The 10,459-nt window shown below is 35.3% G+C and overlaps 1 protein-coding gene across 1 annotated transcript in view; it reads right to left on the reverse strand.

The window, feature by feature from the left end:
- Positions 1-7,369, reverse strand: part of LOC138933517 (TWiK family of potassium channels protein 7) — a 237,094-nt gene extending 229,725 nt beyond the window's left edge. Inside the window, exon 1 of the mRNA XM_070296272.1 lies at positions 6,885-7,369. The gene's annotated coding sequence lies outside the window, so the exon portion shown is untranslated. The remainder of the gene's footprint in view (positions 1-6,884) is intronic.
- Positions 7,370-10,459: the final 3,090 nt, after the last annotated feature.

Here is a 10,459-nt window from a genome sequence, read left to right on the forward strand (position 1 = left end):
AAGCAGTGGTATCAACGCAGAGTACTATGCACAAAAATTTAACCACCCACGTCTCTTGCAGCTGTCAACATTGCAGGTATACCTCCCCCTCTTCTTCCATTTCCACCATCGGCGTGATAATTTATCAGGATCATTCCGGTGGTCACAGAACGTGAGCGTGAACAGGACACCCGGCGAATTTATGATAACGATAACATTGAATAATTCGTGGCAACGATTGATCGCACAGTCACAATGAGATGCACGACCGACGCGACGCTTCGGTGGAATTGCCTGAGCCATAGGAATTATCGTATGATCATGCATTACAACAAACAGGAAATTTCAATAATCGATGACTTATTCGAAAAATTAAGCAATTTTAAGCTACAGATTTAAATTGCTTGTGTAAAAAGGAAACTTCGACAAGTAACGTTTATATGTAAAAAAAAGAAGATTGAAACGCGAAAAAATATAAATTTAATAAATGAATAAACATTGACATATCAATTTAAATCTTTGTGTCATCAATAAAGAGCCTATTAACTTTGCAAATCATGGTTTATTAAAAAAAACAACAATAAAAGTGCATCTCCATTCATTATGAACATCCGATGTAATTGAGAAGGGAAGAGTTCTCAATGGAAAGAAATAATTCAAAAGAATAACCGTTATTACGATTCCGTAGATATTCAGGTTACAAACGACACGTCGCCGGATGCGGTTCGATTTCTACGTATAGAATTGCGACATATATCACGCGAAAGCTCGCTTCTATGTGGATGGAGACTCGAGACTAACTTTCGAAAGGTCGATAATCTTTGTCTTAATTGAATGACGAGAGGAGGAACAATATGATTCAAATGTTCGCAACGCGCAACGCGCGCGCCTTCCATGTTTTTCAAAAATTCTATAACTAAATATCTAAAAATCGAAATAGCGACGCGTGGAAAATGAAAAAAATTATAATGTTGCAAGCAGTAAGAAAATAAGAATGCGAATAGAAAAAGAAAAGAGAACACGAAGGAGAAAGCTTTGCAAATTCGCAGCACTGCGTCACGACGATTTGCAGTTGTGTTGTCAGTAATTACGTGTCACTAGCAATGTTTTGCATTTTATCTGACCACCACGATGTTAGCACTATCTCGTGACTGTGTTAATTTAACCGTTATGTTAAATTCCGCGAGCGAGAATCGTACGTCTCTCGTTGAAATCGAGAGATCCCCGAAGCAATCAGCCACGATTTGCTGCCGCTTCAATCATATTCAAAAAATAAATGGTCTATAAACTGTAACAACATTACAAATATACACAAATATACACACAAATAATATGCATTATGACAAAAGAGAATTTTCATTTTATAGCTTAATTACGCGTACTGTTAAATATTTATATATATATATATATTATTTTTATACACACACATTTTTATACAAACTGTGAACTAACAATAAGGTTTTTTAAACTCGCCGAGGTAGAAAACGCAATTGGGTCGCGTTCATCCTAAGGTACGACACGACACAATCGACGGCGAAGAAAGAAGAGTCAGGAGTTTACGGATGAGGCGGTTGAAAGAAGAACGGCGGAACCGGGACCACTTAAGAGCGAAAATTTTCGTCGAAAGTCGACGAATAAATAATTCTTGAACGAGGCATTTCCATGGAGCAAGGACCCACCTTTCCCTGGTACGAGCGCAACCACTCGGTCCCTCTATCCTCCTTTCGAGTTGTGTAAAGAGTGCAGGGGGCGACTTTCTCCTTCCTCTGGGACAGCCGCCCTTATCACCCATTGATTTACATCTCCAGTTGTTCCTGCGGGAATCCGCCTACCTGTCGCACTCTCTCTCTCTTTCTCTCTCTACTTCCTCTCCTCCCTCCGATTACCCCCGTTTTTCTTCAGCGATATGCCACACCGTGCGTCGTACCGTCTGATTCCCAGTTTTATTTTCTCTTTCGCCAGCCCCAGAGGTACTCTCACCCCCATTTCCACGGAAGACCGTCCCGGATTCCCCAGATACAGAGTTCGCGGTGCACTTTATTATCACGTTAGACGGGAATAAATTAAACAAACGATGCGCGTGTGCTCGCGATGCTGGCGTTCGTATAAGATATTCTGCTTGTTTTTATAATACTGTACATATAAATCGAGCGTGAATATGTCAAATCAAGGTTCTCGAGATAAAAACGACAACAAAATAGTTGGAGGCTTCTTCAAAATATATATGCATGATATTTTATAATGGCTCTTAAAAAAAGATCACTGCAATTATAAATACAGTGGAAGTATTAAATTATTTTTACATCTTTAATTTTTGAAATTATACTTCATTTTCATTCATATGATCCGCGCGTTTCTTTACATTCACCGTATATTACTTACTCTGCGACAGCGGAAACAAAATATATTCCGGCACGGCAAAGATTCGAGCGTGATACACAGAAAGATTATCTCAGTTCTCTCTCAATACAATGTTCTTCAAAAGTATTTGAGCATGCATGATTTGAAATCGAGAACTTCACCGACACATTACGCGTACTAGCGCTAGAAATTCGAACATGGGAAGATCTTAAGAAGATGAGTTTCATTAAAGAAATGCTGCATTAAGAAATTGCTCTAACCGCAGTATTCTAAACCCAGCATGAGAAAACGTAGGGTTGAGTTTCTCATTTAGGATAATTAATACTTTTTACACGATGAGGCGGAACGACCTTCCATTATCACGTAATGATAAAGCATCGCAATTTTTCAAATGAAACAGTATCTTCGTTATATGTATCATTTACGATACGATGGAAGAAAACATTTAGCACGGTTAATTATAATCGAGTAATAGCCAAGGATAATAGTAGCGATTTTTCTAATAGATTTTTATCGGAAAAATAATATTAAAAAATTAATAGCATATATAAATATTAATATTAAAATTAATAGTAAAAATATTATTATAAGAATAATAATAAAATATAAAATCGTACGTTTTATTTTTATGTCACTCATTTTCTACACTCAATATTTTCTTTATACGCGCTTACTTTATTATAAAAAGTAATTAAAATTATCAAGACATTACATTAGCCTCATTTACATATAATTTTTATAATGAAGTCAAGCTTACACAAAGTTTTGGAATGTATGAAATATTTTTTATTTAAACGCATTATGTAAAAAATTCTAGAAAATTACGAATAAATTTATGTGAAAAAAAGACATAAAAAGATATTAAATAAAATGATAATAGTTGTTTTTTTTTTAATTATAAAAATAGAATACTTTTTCTAACAATTACAAATTAATGTATATATAGATTTCATATACGTTTTCCAAACATGTTACATTAAAAATTAATAAATAATTTCATAGTTCTATGATTCATATATTTGTAGATATGTATAAATTATAGGCGATATCATTATATTGTCGTTACATATCTATAAGATGAGATATATCGCGTAATATATTACATTTTTATTCGGGTAAAGAAAATGTTAAGAAGAACATCAATATTAATGTAGGAAAAATAATTTTAGACTCTGCCTTTTAGTATATCTGATATTCTAGACATATGACAAATTGAAAGCGACGAAGCGATGAGCACGTGTAATGGAGATGAGACAAGGCGAGACATTCTGATATTGCGATGACAGCGTAACGCTCCAACACTTTGAATTGTGAATGAGCGATGAATGATATTCACAAGCTTTGCACTAAAGTGCTTTCGATCGCGTTACGCACGTGGTTTGATAAATGATATATCAATCTTATTAATCAGTATACTCTCAAATAACTAACTCTTCTATTTTGAAAAATATCAATCGCCATTCGACATATCGTACATATTGTGTGATAATAAGATTGTAATTTATTTTTAAAATCAGTGTCAAATTTTTTCTTATTTTTCACAGATTTATAATCTATTACATATTATAAATATTCTTTTTCAAAATTATTGTCATCAAAGTATATAAATTTTATTATCTTTTTATGATTCCTATTCAGTGTTCTCTATTTTCATTTTCTACTTTTTCCTCCTTTTATTCTCAAAATATTAGTTATCAATTTTTATTATCAAATAGAATGTCCAATTCGTAATATCATTGCATAAAATTGTATTGAAAAATATGACTTGTCATACGACCACTTATCTTAAAAAGCCAGCGCTCTTTCGCGTGATGCTTTTTATTTGTCGTCGCCAAAATGTACCACGACAAATTGCATCAGTTTACGACCTCAGAATGCAACGAGAGAAACGGTACTTTATTCTAATGCCAGGGCTACTTCGTTATTTCCGTTTATAGTCGTGCTCTTCCAGTTGGTCAACCAAATTCGATTTTCTCGTTGCCTTCGACATTTTAGCCGTCCGTAGTCCGTATTACTCGTCCCCATTTTTCGTGCTTTACCACCGACCTACCACCATTGTATAATTACGCGAACATCATGTTAAAAGAAAAAAAAAAAGAAATATCGTACCAAGCCACATTTAAAGGCAACGTAGTGCATTTCAATTAAATTTTATTTTAATTGTTTGACATTGCACGTTGTACGTGCGCTCACGTAAAAGTATTTCAGTTCTCAAAACTAATTAATTTTCTGTAATTTTCTCAAAACTATATAATTTAATGTATAAATATATATTTTGGCATGTATTTAATCTATTAGCTATTTTCGTTTAATTGAAAAAAAAAAACCAAACATAGCTTGTTCTCTTGCGTCATTGCTATTACAATGCGAGCATTATTGTTTATTTATATACAATCATAATACACAATAGCTCGCAGCAAACTATGATGGTGTAATTATTTCCTACTATGAAAATCATATTTGCATTATTATTAGATATTACTAATGCAACATAAAATACAAGCAAACATAATAATTAATTTACACGTAACGGCACATTAATGATATAATACATTTCACTTAACAATGATACTACCGTAGCAACGATATTGTCTCGCGAGATAAGATATAAAATAAAAAAAAAAAAATTTTAATCAATTTTAGTAAAATAATATAGGCGTGTGAAAAAATTAATCAACTTTTGCAATCAGCATTAACTATCTGGCGGCATCGCCAGATCTTGTTATTGTCACATTGCGTATGTGGACAGATGTGGATATGTGTGAGCAACCGATAGATTGCTATCCGGATGACCGAAGGAGAAAAGGAGAGGCAACGAAGAGACACGCGAGAAACAAAGCAACACGTACCGTCGAGAATACACCGGGCACGTGTTACATGCGCGCGACCACATGATCGTTTCCCGATTCTCCTTTAACTCGTACATATCCGGATCGGTGCTCGCCAACAACTTCCGCTGGCAGAAAAGGCATTTTCCCAAGAAGCCGTTTTATTATTTAATGGAAGCAATTCAAAGATAGAAGTTTTTATACAATCGACAACTCGAACACGTCCCTATCAGATGGGTGAATACAATATTTGTTTGATCAAAAATTGCATTCCATCGTGATTCGCAAGGCAATTTTTCTTAAATATTACATTATATACAAATTCAAAATTAAATAAAATATAAATGAAATTAAACAGATATTTTAATTTTATTTATCCATAAAAATTAAAAAAATATTCATTTAATTAAAACATGATTAAAGTTTTGATACCGTTATTACTATAGGAAAATTAATATATATACCATTTTATTCGAAGCATAATAAAATGTTTGCTTTAAGAACGAAAAATAAAAATTCTTTTCTCCCATTTACTGGACGATACCAACATCATTTTACTTCAAAGGATTTAAATGGAACAACGAAAACGGTGAATTCTTAATATTGCTTACAGGAGAAATTAGTACTTCCGCATAATTCTGCTTGCGCTTAATGAATCATGTTGAGAAACCACGGGCTATGAGCTTTGCAGAATCGCAGCATGGAAACACGGCACAAAAGACGAAGAAGTCAAGAGGATAGCCGGTAAAATATTTATTATTCGCGCATATAGACGCCTCGTGCGCTGCAGAAGTTCTTCAAAGTTTCTCGAGCGGACTACCATACAAGACACAATCCCGCACGATAATACTAAAAGAAAACAAATGGAATTGAGGGAGACATAGTATCCGGCCGTAAATGATGTGCATTCCCTCCTATCGCGAGCCGTTTTCGTTGTTTCAGCTTCGTAACTTTAGAATTACTTATACATACAATTTGCGCGATACCTCTCACGAGAAATCGGTCGCTGAGGCCGAGATAGAAGTCCGTTCATAAGGAAAAAATGCGCTTTGTACGAGAATAAAAATTGTAGTGTAACGAGATTTATGCGATAAATTATACAACTTTTAATATGTAGGTTACAACTTTTTAACACGTAAAGCGCCTCGATAAAATTTAATTATGACATAGTGGCTGATTTTAAACTTTTTGTGAATAAATATATAAAAATTTATGTATCCTTTTTTTTTATATTTTTTATATAAATTGATTAATGTAGATTATATTTATATTTCAATACCATTTTTCATCATTAATATTTTTTATAATATTCATCTTTTCCCATTGATTGCTCCAAGTAAATCTTAAATAATCTTTTTAAATATTTTATCGCGCGAATGCGGTCAACACACACATGTGCGTTAGTATAACTTTATTCTCTGTTATCATTTAATTACCATCATCATTTACATCGTACTTTTATTTGAAAAAAAAAAAAAATTATAAAAGCTCACGTATGCGAGAGATATCAAACTTGGCGTATTTCAGGTCGTTAAGCGGCAGACAAAATAAATTCTGTTTTCGCTGTTCAGTTGGTGGAAATGCATCGAGAATAATTAAGCTCTCATCAAATCGCGGTCGCGACACCAAATGTCGCGTATACAACATACATAGTGGCAAATCCTTACAAATAAATACATGATAATTCAGGCGGGTGTGATAAATAAATTTACTCACCGGATCGTGTGCTGGCAATAACTGCTGGCTGTTTCATCGGTGTCGATAGCTCCGATTCGAAAAGCCGTGCCAGATCAATCTCGTCCAGGATGCTCATTCACGCGCGCATGGATATCGGAAAAACGCGGCTAATTACGATCGCGCGACGCTTTACATTCGATCCCAGACACTCGCGTCACTCGCGTATAAACTCGTGATTTACTTCGAAGACGCGCGTATACGATATTAAATTACGTACACTCCGCAAATGCGCGCCGTGTTCTACACGTTCATTAATACTGCGATTCGAATATTCGATAATGGCGATAAGAGCAACTAATTACCACGCGCACTTCAATACACAACAGTCGACCGACACTACTCGGCGCTCCCGACACGCTGTTAATTAGGCGGGCGACATACTTCGAATGGGCGCGAACGATGCGAAGCGCGCGCTCCATGCGCGCGTTCGAAATGCGCGTGAAGTGAGTCTTCGTCGAGAGCATCGAGAGACACCGAACCTACGAAAGGAATATATTTTGCACAAATTATAACGACAACAGGCAATCGATCGTTGTATGTATATAATTGATCACACTCTCGACACTATTTTTATGACTCGCAGACGGGTCCAAATCAGTTCTAAGGAATATAAAACGCGAGAAATACAGATGAATTTTCGAGAGCGTCTGAACGCGGGACGAGTCGCTGCGCGAAATGAACCGGAGCGGCGCGACAGTCGCGCGCGCTCATACACTTGGCTGCGGCACGAACTATGCACATACGTAGAATAGAATATAAACAATTTCCTTATTGTGAATCACAAGTTCTTTTTTTACACATACACTCATACAAATAATCGATATTAAAAATAGTAATTATATCGCGCGGTGTTAAAAAAGAATTTGTTTGAAAAAAATATTTTGTACCCAAATATTAAAATTAAAATTATACATATATAAAATTATAAATATTTATATATATGAGGAAGAGAGACATGGATATATTTTTTGTGAGGTATTTCGCTCCTTTATGCGGCGATTCTATCCGTAGGCTCTTTTCTTACCTTTTTCACTCTTTTTGCCAACTGTCTCCGTGAACGGCCTCTTTATTTTGTTCGTTCTCTTTCCCCGCCACTACGCAGTCGCAAAGTTAGACGAAACTCGTTATCGGATAGAACGGGCGATTACCGCCTCGTCTCGAGTTGGTGCTCGACTTTTAACGCGATTATACGTCGCTGAAACGCTAAATTGCACGACGCAACGAGAGTTAACGCCCGCGAAAACTATAAGTTCGAGCGATGCGCCTCGGGGAAGAGTGGCGAAAAATATCTGATAAAATGACGCGAATAGCAAAAAAGATATCCCGTCATTTAGCATATTGCGATCATAATACTGCAAATAATATTTCAATAAATAAAAATTACAGCTTTTGTGACGGCACACGAAAAACTATGTTACATGGGAAAAAGATCGTTTATAAGTTGAACTCCTTCTTAAAAACATTTCAATATTATACGTATTTTAAAAAACGATGAACAGCCACAAGTATTCTTTTTATAACATTTGAGAAATAAAGCAAAAAACCGGCAGCAAATAAGGAACTTAGTAAGGCTAATATGAAAAGCAAACATTCCGAAAAATCTCTCGCGTTTCATAAAACTGTTCTCACGCGGCTCTACGTACTTTATTATACGCGGCTCCGTGCCGCAAATAGACCGAAGAAAAGCTAAAAGCAGAAACGAGAGAGGTAAACGCGAAAGCCCGATAGATCGAGCCAATCGCGTACCTGTATTCGCTCTCCGCGAAGCTAAACCAATCGGGCTGTACGTATCGTTGTTTGGCCAGTTTACGAGCTCCACGGATATCGATTACCGATCGCCTCGGCGGCTATCGCTTTCTCCTAATACTGAAAAATGGACCAAAGCCTTTGCACGAGAGATCACCTGCGAAAGAGAGCGCCGTGGAATTCTCTCAACGCGCTCAACGCTCGATGAAGGACCTCGCGAAGAATGCTCAAAGTTTCCGCCCGCTTCCGGTTCGCCGGCTTTCGCTGATGGTTGCAATTAGACCTCTGGCTATCCCTTTATAGCACACACGCGCGCACACCGCTCGAAAAGATCGACCCTCGCAACTAGAAGAGAATAGACTATAAACGAGAATATCCTCACTAATTGAAAGCGAGACTTTAAATTTTCGGAAACTTAATGATTAAAAGAAAGACTGTAATGAATGTTTGCTCGTCCGTCTTATTCTTTTATCTATTGTAATAATATTTGTGTCTCATGAATAGCGCTGTTATAATATTGGAACAAAAGACAAAAGAACTTTTAGATTAACATTATATTCGAAATAAAATAACACGAACAAATTTCTATATCGCAAATGCATTCTGTGATAATCGATCATTGTTGAAGTTCTAATTGCTCCGCATATTAAAATTTTTCGAAAAATTTATTTTATCCATCTGACACGAAAATAATTATTTTGAATTATTGTTAATTATTTCTATTATTTTTAAATTTAATACTTTAATGAGAGAAAGATTATAACTATATGATCTCTATATTAAATTTATTTTTCAAGGATTATTATTATTTTCATTTTTACACAAGATCTCTGTTCAAACGATAATTATATATTGTATTATTTATTTCTCATCAAGTCAATAAATTTCTAGACTTCTTGCTATAAGCTTAAATAAAAATATAACTACTTGATTCTTTTACATATTAACATAAACATTTTTTACTAAAAAGCTATATAAATTATAATAATTTCGAGAAGGTTTATCATTTGCATAAATACAAGTACGTTTAATTGACGAAGCTTCGTAATTCTGTCTACAAATTTCCTCTTTACATTGCACTTCCCCCGACGAATCATTATAACGAACATTCTATTCCTACGTAGCAAAATGTTGCGAAGAACATATTGTCTTATCGAATAGAGAACGATGTTACAAAGTGTTTTTACTATACATCTCGCGGTAACTATTTAACTGAGAGCAATTCCATTTAAGATCCGCACGTTACAATAATCTATTTATATTCAAAATATCGCGATAAATTACCTTATAGAACGATTCTCAGTTCGCTTATTGCTTAGTAATAACGCACATGCGCAAAGGTGAAGAACAAAAAAGTTCTCAGAGAGAAGCCGTGTATGGAACATAATCACAAACCGAAGAAAAACGCTTCTACATACGAATAAATTTGCATACGGTATCGCGACAATTTTTATAACGACTATGGTATTGGAGACTTAAAACTGACAAAAACCGATTCCAATATTACAACAACTATTCATGAATTTCATTTAGACGCAAATATTATTCCAATAGATAATGCATCTTCATATATACATGCATACATACCACATATTTCCGCACGCACGACCGCTTCCGATGTAATGACGCCAACATCGCGTACGTTACAGGAATCGAGGTGCTTTCGAACTCGATATTCGAATGATACGCCCGTTGAATATTCATGCATCAAATTTAGCAGATGGTGTACGCCCTTATTCCTATCACTCGTCGTGCGAATAAGTCAACACATTCGAACGTTATAGGATTACACCTGAATACAATGCGTA

This window comes from Polyergus mexicanus, unplaced genomic scaffold (assembly GCF_030449975.1).
Source record: "Polyergus mexicanus isolate NDT 795.1 unplaced genomic scaffold, iyPolMexi1.0 SCAF_5, whole genome shotgun sequence".
Lineage (NCBI taxonomy): Eukaryota > Metazoa > Arthropoda > Insecta > Hymenoptera > Formicidae > Polyergus > Polyergus mexicanus.